At 38.3% G+C, this 13597-nt stretch overlaps 1 protein-coding gene across 19 annotated transcripts in view; it reads right to left on the bottom strand.

Moving 5' to 3' along the window:
* Positions 1-13597, bottom strand: part of MBNL1 (muscleblind like splicing regulator 1) — a 190525-nt gene that overhangs the window by 157269 nt on the left and 19659 nt on the right. For 4 of the 19 annotated variants that reach the window (XM_036218721.1, XM_036218731.1, XM_036218733.1 and 1 more), the window contains exon 1: positions 9940-10098. The exons of 2 other annotated variants lie outside the window; for them this stretch is intronic. The gene's annotated coding sequence lies outside the window, so the exon portion shown is untranslated. Of the gene's footprint in view, positions 1-9247; positions 10568-13597 lie in introns of those variants that run through there. 13 more of the 19 variants (XM_036218713.1, XM_036218726.1, XM_036218718.1 and 10 more) reach the window with 10 other exon arrangements.

Raw genomic sequence — 13597 nt, 5'->3', positions numbered from 1 at the left:
ACAGGGCGTACCTCACTCACCTCTTTATCCTCTGAAGGACATAGCATGATAGGTGGCACATGGACAACTGTACTTAATAAATATTTGCTAAATAAAGAGTGCTTTCCTTTGAATCCAAAAGCAATGGCATAAGTCTTCCACTTTCCTTCTCTAAATATCATGTAATTTCATTTGGTATGTGTTCCGAATAACTCCTTGAAGAGAGGAATTTGTTAGCAAAGTGACGTGTCTCTAACAAAACAAGTCTTGAGTTAACAGATTATTTTTTAAGTCATAAGCTATGCCACACAGTGGCAGAGAGCACAGACCGGTGTGTGAAAAGGATCCAACATGAAAGCATAAAATAACCACATGAGGATGACAAATGAATTTAGCACGTGCTCTGGAGTTACCCTATCATTTCTTGGTGAAAATTTTATGGCATTACATTATTGGTGTGAAAGTACATTACCTTCTGGAACTTTGCAAAGCTTTTTCTAAAAAGGATCCCAAATGGCCAAATGCAATGTCACACTACTGCAAGCCCTTCCCATATCTGCTAAAGACTGGAGGCCTAGTACGTTTTGTTTTGTTTATAAATCTAAGAAACAACAATTATACGCATTTGTCAAACTACATGCCATTTGTTATCCAACGTCAAAGCAAAATGACAAAATATTTGCCAGCCTATTAAACTGACACCTTCTTTACTTATGTCAGTTGTTGTATGGGTGAAATTTCAAAATTATCATAACTATACCACATTCATTCCTAGCAGCATCATAAAGGGCAAACATAGAATGTTGGATTCAAAGTGAAAAATGACCTGGCTTCAATTCAACTTGGCTGCTCAGCAGCTGTGTAAATTTAGGCAAGTAAGTTAACTTCTCTGAGTCTCAGTTTCCTCATCTCTAACAAGAGGACAGTGGTTCCTGACACATGGACCTGCTCCCTAATTGTTTACACCATTACAAAATTGTTTTTCCAACAAAGAATGTAAGCCAGCAATAGCTCAGTAGAAGATGCTCAAGTAAGTATGGCCGCTAGCCACATTACTTCCACCTGTTCATACTCTTTTCCTTCCGGCTTACATCAGGCACCACCTCTTACACACATGGCCTATTCAGTTCTGAAAAGACTTCTTTCTTTAAATCTCCTTCCTTCTTTGAATTTCCTCCTTTGATACTCAACTGTTCAGCTCCAACACTCAATTGTACTATTAGCTTTTCAAGTCTTTCTCCCAACCACATATCAATTATGTGTCAAAGAAGAATATAAACTATGTAATTCTCCTTTGGGTCCTCCTCTCCTGACCTACCACAATCCATTAACTCTACGAGGTGCTCCAAATATGTCTGCTGATTACTCTGCAGAACACAAAAGATGAAATGATCTCCCTATATCACATTATTATAGTAACTTTGTTAGTGAAAAGACTCCAGCACTTAAACTTTATAATCCATTACTGAGAAACAGACACAATTTCTTTCTACATTAATTGTTCCCAAAACAATATTTACTTTTAAAATCCAACCCTCAAAACTACATTTCTCTGAAAAAGTCATTTCTAACATGCAATTTTCAGTAAATGTGCCCCCCCTCCCAGAAACATTATGCAGAATTCTACTTGTATATAGTTTTTCAATAGTCTCAATTATTTTCCTGAACGTTTCGAATTATTTTCGGGGGGGGGGGGGGAGGTCATATAATATCTCAGAAAGACTCTACACCTGGGTCAAAGATTTGTTCGTATTCCCTATTGTTCACTTTTGCTTTGCCCAACAAATCTTTAAAGTCTTCTGGATATGGTATTTAAGACCAAATGACTCCCCTGAATGCCACTAAATTGACAATGCAGCTTTGCCTGAAATGTTCGAGCAATGAAATTCAAATAATGGATCAAAATACTTTGAAGTAAATTTGTCTAGTTAAAAATTAGCCCAATTAACATAAAAAGCAAAGAAGTTCCTAATTTTAATACTATTTAATCTCAGTTACTTTAAAATGAACATTTTCTAAGTATTATCTTAATGATATAACAAAACAGATTTTTACCATATCTTGAAAGTACAAGGCAAAACTCAGATAAGGGAGTCGGGGAGTCTAATAATAGAAAATGGCATGTACTAAGTGTAGTTTTCACATAATACTAATAGGCATATAAATGAAAGGCGAAATAATGCACTGTTAATGTTATTGTCTCTAGTTCTACGTAAACATACTATATTTAAAGATACATAAACAGTGCAATCTTTAAATTATTTTTCGTGGGTACAGAATATTTAAATAAACAACAAGTGGTAAACATTTACGAATAGAATATTTTTCCTGAAAACTGTCTTGATTTCATGGGAATTTCTCTACATATAATAAATACTACATAATCTATCATTGCTCTGATATTTTCTGCTTAAACTACGTTAAGCCAATTACTTGTAAAAACCATGTAAGGACTTTAAGTGAAAAGGCCTATGAGTATTCCTATAAAGCTTTCTATCCTATTTGAAATATAACTATTTTCACAACTTCAGGTAACTGTTAACTCAATGCAACTGCTTATTTATTCCCATATGTAAATCATTCTGCTTATAAGCGTCTGATTATTAAGGATTTTTATTTCCAGGAAAAAGAATATCAGTTATACTGATACCTTCCCTAAAATAGCAAGGTCTGAGGAGTATAAATGTCAGCCACATTGAGCACATTGCAAACTCATTTTATCATGTATCCATCTGCCACCTGGTTTATCACTGAGGATAGCTTACACTGGTGTTCTGCACAAACTTTAATAAGAGACCAGAATTGCCTGGCCAACGGTGAAACATTTCCTAGCAAATAACAATATACCCCTAAAGATGATATTATGCTTATTTTAGAATGACATATTTGGGATAAAAAACTTGGCAACCCTCTATAGTTCATCAGATTCTGTGCTTTAAAAAGGCCTGACACAGAAATGAAATGTGGTAAGAATTCAACATTTATCTTCTACTTAATCAAGTTATGGTCCCTGATAAAACATAATTTTTAAGTGTTTTTCTCTTGCTGACGTTTTTAAATATAGTTCTTTGTACTAAAAGAGCAGCAGCAACATAATGAATTTTAGGCAAGTATATATGTGATGAGATGTTTTAAATTCTTACTATATTTTTTAAATGATTTTTAATATTTTCCATCACCTTTAACATCCACATCTAATCAGTTGCTACAACTCTAGCAGTGGTCCCCAATCTCTCTGGCACCTGGGACCAGTGCCCCTATGAGAACCTAGTGCCTGATGATCTGAGGTAGAGTTGAGGCAGTGATGCTAGTGGTGCTGAGTGGCTGCAAATACAGAAGCAGCTTGGCTCACTTGCCCCTCCCCCGCCCCCACTCACTTCCTGCTGTGCAGCTGGCTCCTAACAGGCCATAGTTAGGTACCTGTCTGAGACCCTAGGGCTGGGAACCCCTGCTCTATGGAATCTAAGCCTATCACTTTCTCCCAATATAAATGTCTCCATTCCATTCTCATCAATGCCCTCATGTGTCCCTCATCTCTATTCTAGACTCTACTTCATCTTGCATGTGTCCTATTCTTCCTCTATAAAATATCACTAAAACACAGCTCTCGTGAGGCTGCTTGCCTAACAAATTACCTATGTTCCCCACTGTGTATAGACCTACTCCCTGTTCCTCAATGACCTCCAAAGTGTAATAAGAATCTCCCTTTCCCGCCAGAGTCCTCACTTCTTCATACCCTGTAAACTACCTGTCCCGCCCGCTATCTTTCTTCTCTATGCTCTTACTTTCTACCCATTCTTCTAGACTCTAGAAGAGTCTCCTCAAATGCAGTAGAAAATCCAAATGTTTATGGTCTCAGCCTCCTAGCAGCACCCAATACAAGTATTTTTTTTTAATCTGTTTTTATTCTTTTACATATCATCACTGGTTCTAGAACTAGACAACCTTGGGTCAACACTGTGCTGTACTACTTCTAGTTCAGTACTCTTGGGCAGTTAACTTGCCTGTACCTCAGTTTCCCCATCTACAAAACCAAAATATTAACAGTATCATCTCAGAACATTGCTCTGAGGAAGATATAAGTTAATTCATAAATCGATTAAAAACAGGGAATAAAGAAGAAAACAAGCCTCATAGCTCTACAAATGACAAAAAGTGTTTTCTAGTCATGTAACTTAATCTTTAAGATAAAGGTCATAAGGCCTATTTTCCAATTATGAAAGATTAAAAGAGAATTTTAAAAAAATGTATAACAACTGGCAGCTTCTATTATTATTATGCAGATGTTTATCATTTCAGAGATATAGAAATTAAGGAACAAAAATAGTAAATGTTTTTCCCTGGCCACATATGTAATCAGATCCAGCATGGTAAAATAAAACCTAAACATTGTGAAGTTGTCCCGCCCCACCAAAGTCTATTACTCCCTTCGAGACACAGACAAAATTCAGTAAATATATCAAAATGTCAAAATTTTAAAATGACAGTAGTAAGATTGAACATTGATAAAATGTTCCACTTTTCGAAACATGTTACCCCTCCAAGTGGTGCTTCTGTTCTACCTGCAACAAAGACTGGACTTGCAAAACGAATGACAGTTTTAAGTGTTTGTAGAAACTGATGAATCTTTTCATAACTTGGCTTTTTGAAATTAAAATTTATTTAAAGAAATATCCATAAGGGGGGGGGTCTTTCGTAGAAGAGTATATAGCCAGTTCGGTTAATGTCTCAGGGCTTTTCCCACCAACTTTTCCCCCAAAGCAGGCCCGATGCCTTTCTATTCTTTCTGTCACCTACCTGACTACTACCACCCTACCCTAGACAAGCCACTAGGATAAGAGCTATCTATCCACAGGGAATGCTTACAGGTCATTGTAAAGGTAAGGCTTTCTTGTAATCGAGTAAGACAGAAACAAACAATATGTGAACGTATCAGCATTACACACAGACAAAATCATTTTGTGAATTTAGCTAAAGAGAGACTAGAATGGAGTTGATAACTTCATGAACATCAGCCTTTGATAGTATTTACAATTCATTTTAACAATATGATGTCATTTAACATTTGGATGATTTGAATAAATTGGCATTGTCTTGGGAAAACTCATATCTCCATATACACATTCACATAAAAATCGTGGCCACACTTCATAGGAGTATGTACCTTATCAACTATTATTTACCCTTGGGGTATATAAAAGGTAGATCTCTAAATTTTTTTAAACAATGTCAAAAAAAATGATAGTTTTTCTTTTGGAGCATATACACTATTTAAAGCATAATACTTATTTCAGAAAGATCTTCACCTTTTTAAAATATGTGATCTCAGTGGAAAAGTAATTCTCTACTCTATCCAATACGGCTAAATTTCATCTTGAGGTTAGTATATTCTGACTGTTTTAACAAAGGACAACCACAGAAACTTAGAGTAAGATCTTAAAAATAGTGCCAAATTCATAATGCTTGTACTGTAACATAAATCCTTCAAAGATTCTTCATTTTTATGGACATAGGCACATGTGATAAGATGCCTCTCAAAAACCATGCATAAGTATCTGAAAAACATGTATTGCTATCATTAAAAAAAAACTAATAATAACACGTAGATAACTGTAACAATGCATTTGCTAAGTGTTTTTTCAAGGATATAGCTGTAATGCTTACAGAAATGTATATTTTTATAATATGAAAACACTATATAAAAATCAATTTCCCTACCTCAAATCTAAAAATACAAAATATATCTAAAGACATGTAATGTCATGTGTCAATAGCTCTACTTGAATCCTCAGCTTTGCAATTGATAATTCTCCAACCATTAGTGAATATACTCCATGACTCATCAGAAATGATATACGAAGTTAATGGGAATCACAGTTTCCTCATGCTCCAAACACACATTGATACTAATGGCAGTTGTGCTTCATGAGGTGGGAGACAGATTCAAGATGGCACAAAATCAGGTAGCAACTTTTTTAAGGTTCTCTATAAAATCTGCTGCACCCCCCCATACAAAAAAAAAAAAAAAAGGAACCTACTACGTCCCTCCTGTCTCTCTTATCTTTGGCATCATTCAAGGAAATAAAAGTAAGCACACTTTATACAGACAGGGGAAAAAAAACTGCATTTTTTCAGCTTAACACTCACTGTGCATGGTAAAATATACTTCAGTTATAAAAATATCTAAAAGGAATGTTTCCAGGACCTATGCCATTGTGCTTTGTTTACCAGTCAGATGCTTTTTCAAGAATGTGTTCAAATTATAAAGACAACATTTCTGTTTATAGGAATTCTTCGAAACCTATAACATCACTGCAGAAACATTATTTTTACCTTTCCTAACATTCAAAACAATGCCCTGTTCCCTACAGATGAAAATTGTTCACCGTCATGAAGTTATAAATCTTTGATTAACACTTGTTCAGGAGTTTATTTTGGATTTACTTGGTGTTTTTATTTTCTAAGGAAAGAAAGTCATAGCAAAGGAAAATACATATTAAGCATTTGAAGATAATTGCTATTTACTGAAAGCCCTATTCTAAAATAATTTTTTTTTGTTTGGTAACTTCGGGACAATGATAACTATAGTGTCTCTAAAATGTTCCTAAGTAGCAATCATACTCTATTCTGGCCTTTGAGAGGTGTTAAGACTCATCCCCTAATTATAAGCCTTTTCTGTGTTATTACTACCTCACCATTAAATCTCTAAACTAAATAGTAGTTTTGAGGAAATAAAAATAGATGTTAGGTAGTGTGTTTTCTCAAATTTTGGTTACAATGGATAAGAACAATGAGGAATTTCTATTTATAATAAGCTTCTTTAGCTTGTAAAAATAAAAGTTCATTTTATTGCATTATGACCAGCAAACTCTTTAGGCTTTCTCCCAGAATGCTGCTTTCCAGCTTTATTCTAGAACTTTGTCCAACAGAAATGTATAATGCAAGCCACATTTGTCCTTTTTAAACACTCTAAGAGTCATATTAAAAACGTTTTTTAAAAAAGGTAAAATTAATGTAATATATTCCATTGAAACCAACTATCCAAAATATCATTACAACATATTTATAGTCAACATAAAAAATAGTAATCAAATGTTTTACATTCTCTCTTTCGTACAAAGTTTTCAAAATCCAGTATTTTACCCCTCGACAAATCCAGACCAGCCAAATTTCAACAGCCACATGCAGCTAGTGGCTACTGTACTGGACAGCAGATTTTAGATTTCCAAAAATATGAAGCTTTTTGGCCTAACAAGCCACACACTTTGAAATCTTCCTGTGTAACATCCTCTATGATCAGTATTGCTGTTAGGATTTTATATTGAGCCAAACATTTAAGTGAATATAATTCTTGCTCTTCCTCTGGTTCACGTACCTACTATGATGCCTTTTTCTTAAAGTAAAAGAAATCCCAATCACCTATTCTTTTCAGCTTCTTCCAAACAAGACCTGAGATGTTTTCTAATCTGAGCATCTTCTACAAGAAAGTAGAAAGCCAAAAGGAGCAGCAAGGATATTCTCTGTTTCCACAAATAGATATATCTAATACAGGCCTAATGTATAGTGACAATGATAAATGCAAGGGCAAATTTTTTTGCTTACAACGAAGATAGGAAATTTTATATAATAAAGTAACACACCTTTCCTCGATGAGAAATATAATTTTACTCTTCGCCCCCCTTCTCGCAGGAAAAACCTTGGGATATTCTGTTCTTGTTCTGGAACAGAATCCAGTGTTTCATCTCATAGGAATTCTGTGCCCAGAGGAAGAACAGAATGTTGGAATCAAAACTTAATGAATTCAACTTGGAGTCTAAGTTTGCCTCAAATGTGGAAATGTAAACACACGCAATAATATCTCGAACCGTAAAACATTTTGAATTATCTGTTGGCATGGCTGCATGAAGTATCACACTTGATGTGTATCTGCACACAAATTTGTTCTTAGTTACATGAGAAAAAAATTAAACGAAGGCACATGTGAGGCTTTCTGAGTCTCTTAGTTATAATAAGACCTGATTATTATGTCTTAGGTGACACTGTAATCACAGTGGGAGATGGATGAACAGGTTTTCTGGTGCAGACCCAACCTGTTTCCTAAAACACAAAGAGCAACTTCTGTAATCCTCGATGAGGAAACCCTCATTAAACAAATCAAACTAAAAACTATGTCTACATTTTCTGAAAAGGTCTAACAACACGATAATCCAAAAAATAAAATAAAAAAATCACCCCCAGCAAATACACAACACGGATGAAAACACTGTAAGTTTCCTAAAAAGTTTTCAACTGTATTTGTCATCAACTTTAAGAAAGCAAAGATACAAGGAAGTGACAGCAATGTGCTTTCTCAATCTACAAAATAACTTTATTCAGTGTCTGGCTATAACTCTACATCGGAGACATTTTAAGTTTTGAACCAAATATTCTTAGGATGAATTTGACACTCGTTCAACTTTCATTTTAACTTGTCTCAGTGATACTGTTCTATTTCAACAGCACGACAAGGAGACACACCAACGCTCTCAGGAACCCACATTGAGAGAGAATATGGAGTGGATCGCTTATGCTAGTATAGAATAGTTATGCGTTAACTATGCTCTGTGTAATAACAGATACTGTGTTCAAACCCAGGAGGGGAGGAACACCGTGTCCCCTGGTGTAGTATTTCAAAGCACAGTGCAGAGGCCCTGCAAATCCAAAGGCATTAATTATGACTTCTCTCTCGGTGTATTAATTTGTTTAAGAAATTCCTCGGAGTACGGCAGATTCTGCGTTCTATTTGCTATCGATCGCGTGCGCCTGTGCCGATAGGAACACAGAGAAAAAGGCAGAAGCAATAATCTTTCGGACCGCTTCTAATTCAACCTTAATCCTGGGGAAGCACACTGCACGGAAATACACCACGGAATCCCAGCAGCCGCACATTCTCCCGGCCCGGGAGAGACTTAACACAATTACTTCTCCCGCGACACCCCTGTAGTTGTAAAGTGCTGCGCGAGGAGCAAGCATAAGCTCCACCATATACCTGCTCGTGTTACAGGCTCTGGCATCAAAGTATTCTCACATGACACATTACTACCAATAACAGATTCCGGCTCCGTTTTAAAAAAAAAAAGGGGGGGGGAGGGTGGGGAGGGAGGAACGCTACATATTTGTCCTGCTTTTGTCTAAAAACCAGAACCCAAGTACTTTTTTTTTTTCAACCTTTCATGAAAGCAGTTCAATCAACCAACTGCGGCTCCACCCAGAGAGCGTCTATACTTACTTTTCTTACAGTTTTTGAATGACGCACTACAAAACGACGGAAAAAAAAAAAAGAAAAGAAAAGAAAAGGAGCCCTCTCATGCAGGGCGTCTTCCGCCCTGTAAACTTGGCAAAAGGCAAACTGGACTGAAATACAGCACTCTCCATATAAGGAAGCCCAGCTAAACATGTCATGCGTAATTTATGGGTAGCAGGCAGAGAATTAACCTTTGCGTGCACATATTTGGCCCAGATGAAAAGCGGGCTGGATGGCAGCCCCGGGGCCAGGGATGCCGGATCTCTTTGGGAGAAACCGTGGCTCCCAACTGATGGGCTCTGCATCTTCCCCTCCCGATAAAGGTCATTAAGTTGTAAGTACACTTCCACGCACCTGTTTATCTTTCCCCCTCTTTCCTGCTTTCTCTTTCTTTCTGGGTGGCAAGTTGGAGGCTGGCCGTGCCCTGACAGCGTCCGCAGAGCCCAGGGCAGGGCGGCGGGAGCTGGGCTGCAGCTGCGACCTCCCGCTTTCCCTCTAGCCCGAGATGGTGTGTGCTAGGAGCCCAGCCACCGTGGCGAGCCGGCCCCCGCCGCCGCGCGCCGCAGCCGGCCCGAGCCTCCTCTCACTTCCTCCTTCGGCCATGTACAGCCCCGAGAGCGTCCAGACAATGCCGGGCAGCAGAGAAGCGCAGGGAAACTGTGAAAATGGAAACTTACCTCTCACATTTTTTTTTCAGAGGCAGCCCGACTGCCGACCGAGTGCCCAAGGCATTGTGGGAGTCCTGATTCCGAGAGGCCCGCGATTTAAAATTGAACTTGTCAGTTCCCGGTCACGGGAGCATTGTGAGCGCCACAACTCATTCAGCTGCAGTGAAAAGACTGTTGCATGTCGCTGTGCAGCCTCTTATCGCCGAGGTCTGGTTTCCGCTGCTGCTGCGCGGCCCCTCCCCCGCCAGCCCAGCCCCACCAGGAAGCGCGGGGCGGACTCGTCGGCTCCGGGACGCACGCGGCGGCGAGAAAACGCTCTGCAACTTTCCGCCGCCCGCCCGCTCTCCCCCTGGCCGCTCGGTCGCCCCTCGGCCGAGCGAAGTCCGCGAGGGGTGGTCGTTGCCACTCGCGGGTTGGCGCGCAGAGCGAAAGGAAACCCGAGCTTGCACCGGCGAGGTGCATCCCCGCAGCCCAGCGGTGGTATCTTCCATCTTATACGTTCCACGTTATAATCTCCGAGCCGTGGTGCAAACGGGACGCACTCCTACTCCTACTTTCTGCTCCTTCCGACTGTCTGGGCACACCAGTGGGTTCGTTTCCTAAAGCGGCCCACGGATGGGGCTTTGTAAGGAAGCCGGCAAGGTTAGAATGAAGGTGAGAATCAGATCAGGATAAAACAGTGGGGTCTGATGGGGCTGCCTCCTTAGAAATGCACCACACAGTTTTTGAACCTGGATGGCTCACAGGCGGGAAAAACATGTGCGAGACCGCCAATGTGTCTCTTTCTCAAGTAACAGGGTGTCCAAAGTTTTGGAATTCCTTAGTGAAACTGATTGTCACACAAGCACAAACACTCACATACCAGCTTCCCATCTAGTTTGTAAATAATATTTGGAATGTAAAATCCCCTTTCTTCCCAACTCTGCATTTTATGATTTATAGAAAGCAGAGGCTCCCTCTTTAAAAAATGAAATATCATTTTCTGAAATAATGGAATATTCCAAGGCAAATAAGTCATATTATTGTTGGAGCAAAAGAAACCACAGTCCCAAATCATAATCCTCTGGGCGTTAATAAGATGGAACTTGGCTTCACTTTGAATGGAAAGAATCCTGGGCTAACGTGATATGATAAAGTTTTGGAGATTTGGGGGGGAGGATAGAATTTTCTTTGGATTTAAGGAATTTTGATAATTCGTTCAATGATTCTAATTTAAAAACATTTGTTCCGTATTTGGACACAATTTGAGACAAGATGCTCAAATGTGATGTTCTTCCTGCAACTTTGCATGAAAGGGTGTGGCCAGCTTAAGAAGGAGAAGGGAAAACATCATGAAATGTGCTAAAGTACAGAAATACTTCCAGAGGTGTTAGTAAGAAACTTGAGTTCTTGACCCTTGGCTAGATCCACAAAACACTGAGTTAATACTGCGCACCTCTCCCTTCCAGAAGAAATTAATTAAATGATACTAATTCTCTGTGTTGTTCATTAAAAACTACCCAAGTGCACATGCAGTTGAAGTAAATTAAAAGGACAGTGACACTTTTTCAGAGAACATGGATGGACATTCTCTATCTGCAGATTACTAGTTATGAGGAGGACTTCCTTTTAATGCAGCATTCAACAACTGCATGGAGTGTCTACTTATGCCTGAGGTGCAAGAATGGGTAAGATAGAATCCCTATCTTCAAGGACAATACCTCTACTAGGGAAGAGACAAACCAAATAACTCTTTCTGAGGGATAAATGTTACGGTAGTGAAGGTAAACCCAAGGGGGGCCTGAGGAGAGTTAGGGAAGGCTTTCTTAAAGAGTTATTTTAACGGGTGCACTGAAAGTTGTGTAGAAATTTGTAAAATGAAAAAAGAATTGAGTCCAGGACAAGTGGAAAAAAGAGGATAGCAAACACAACAGACCTGCCAGTCTGCTGGGTATGACAAGAGGATAAGAATAGGGGAATGGCAGGAGACGAGCTAAAAAGAGATCTGAAAACTGATGAACTAGAGGAGCTTACTTGGCAAGGAGATTTTGGGAGTTTGCTTGGACTTGTATTTCAGAAGGACCCTTTGGCAGCAAACTGAGAGTGAATGGGAGTGTGAGGTGGCTGCCCATGGAAGAAGGGAGAACGGGTGTGGACAGACTGGAAAAGTGACTCATGCAGGGAATGAGGAAGGGAGGAGCCTTGGGAGACTCCCAAAACCCTGGTGTAGCCTCCTGAATTGTTTGCTACTTGCCTTTTAATTTCTTCAGTTTGCCTCTCATTCTCCATGACAACCCCTGACTTCTGAGCAGGGCCACCTATGCATCTGCTAGCAGGTTGGTGCCTGCCTGGTTTTCATGTGCCTCTCCTCAGAATGTCCAGCCAACTGTTAAAGGATAATACCAGTTGTAGGAAATTACTTTCAATTGTTTTCACATCCTTGCAGACTTCCAAGTTAGAGCTTTGGTAATCTTTTTTCCCGAGTGTTAGAAAATTTGCTATTTGGAACAACATGGTGAAAAACAGGACTTTGGACCTGTATGTAGTGCAAGAGGGGAAATTATTTTTTTCACTTCAGCCCTGGGGGAGGAGGGAAGTTCTGAGAACAAAGCAGAAATTGAAACTGAGACAAATTTTCTACTCCACTGAACAGAATACAAAAGAATACAAAGAAGATCCTTGAATGTTAGAAACAGTAGAATAAACATCTCAGTAAATAACAAAGAAGAGAAAAATATTATTTTACATTAGATAAATGAGAAAGGAATGGCAAAGAAAACATAAAACAATGATTGACCTACAACTCAAAAATGAGTTAAAATAAACTGTGATATAAAATTTCATTGCCACTGGTTTAGCTTAATTTGTTGTCATTTATAATATTATAACATGAATAATGAAATTTTAAATTTTGAAGCACTGTAGCAAACATGAGATCATATGTTAAAAATATTAAATCATGTTGTCAGTTTTCAGCTCCCAGTGGCATTCTAACCACATTTCATATTGTGGAAATTATTTTAAAATTATTATAGTAATAAAAAAGTAAATAGTTCCTCATTTAGAATACCCATTGATATTCTCTTAGTGACAGGAGAGAATTGTGGTTTCTCTTTCCCTTGTGAAGTATAGTTATAGTCCACAGGTTCATGAATGAGTCTATCCATAAGTATAAAAGGTCATTTATGGGTTGGGAGAAAAATTATAGAAAATGTTTTTAGGTTAAATAAAACGACATTTTCAGATAATGGAAAGAATATTCACTGCAGGTTCCTGAAAACTTTTAGACCATTCAAGTCTTAATTATGCCAATTAATCCCAATAGAAACACAGTAAAGGAATATGGTTTTTAGAGATAACATCAACTTCCTGGTTTACCAATAAGACAAAGGAAATGGTAGCATTTATTTTTTTCACTCAGATGGGAGTCATTAAGATACCTATGTGTGTAAGTGTGTGACTATGGGTGTGAATTTGTATCCCTCTTGTCCTACATGCCATATTTATAGCTCAATAGGCTCTCATTGCTTCCTGAATATAATTTGCCTTTTCTGGCCAAAAAGAAAAAAAAAAATCATCTAAATGAAAATGCTTCAACAAGGCATGCTTTTCAAAAATCAAAATATGAAAAAATCTAGAATCACCAATCTGAAGTACTGTTTTTATTTATATGAGGACAAAAATAATC

This window comes from Rousettus aegyptiacus, unplaced genomic scaffold (genome assembly GCF_014176215.1).
Source record: "Rousettus aegyptiacus isolate mRouAeg1 unplaced genomic scaffold, mRouAeg1.p scaffold_m13_p_4, whole genome shotgun sequence".
Classification (NCBI taxonomy): Eukaryota; Metazoa; Chordata; class Mammalia; order Chiroptera; family Pteropodidae; genus Rousettus; species Rousettus aegyptiacus.
Note: the sequence above shows the minus strand (reverse complement) of the source record. Positions and strands in the feature narration are given on the sequence as shown.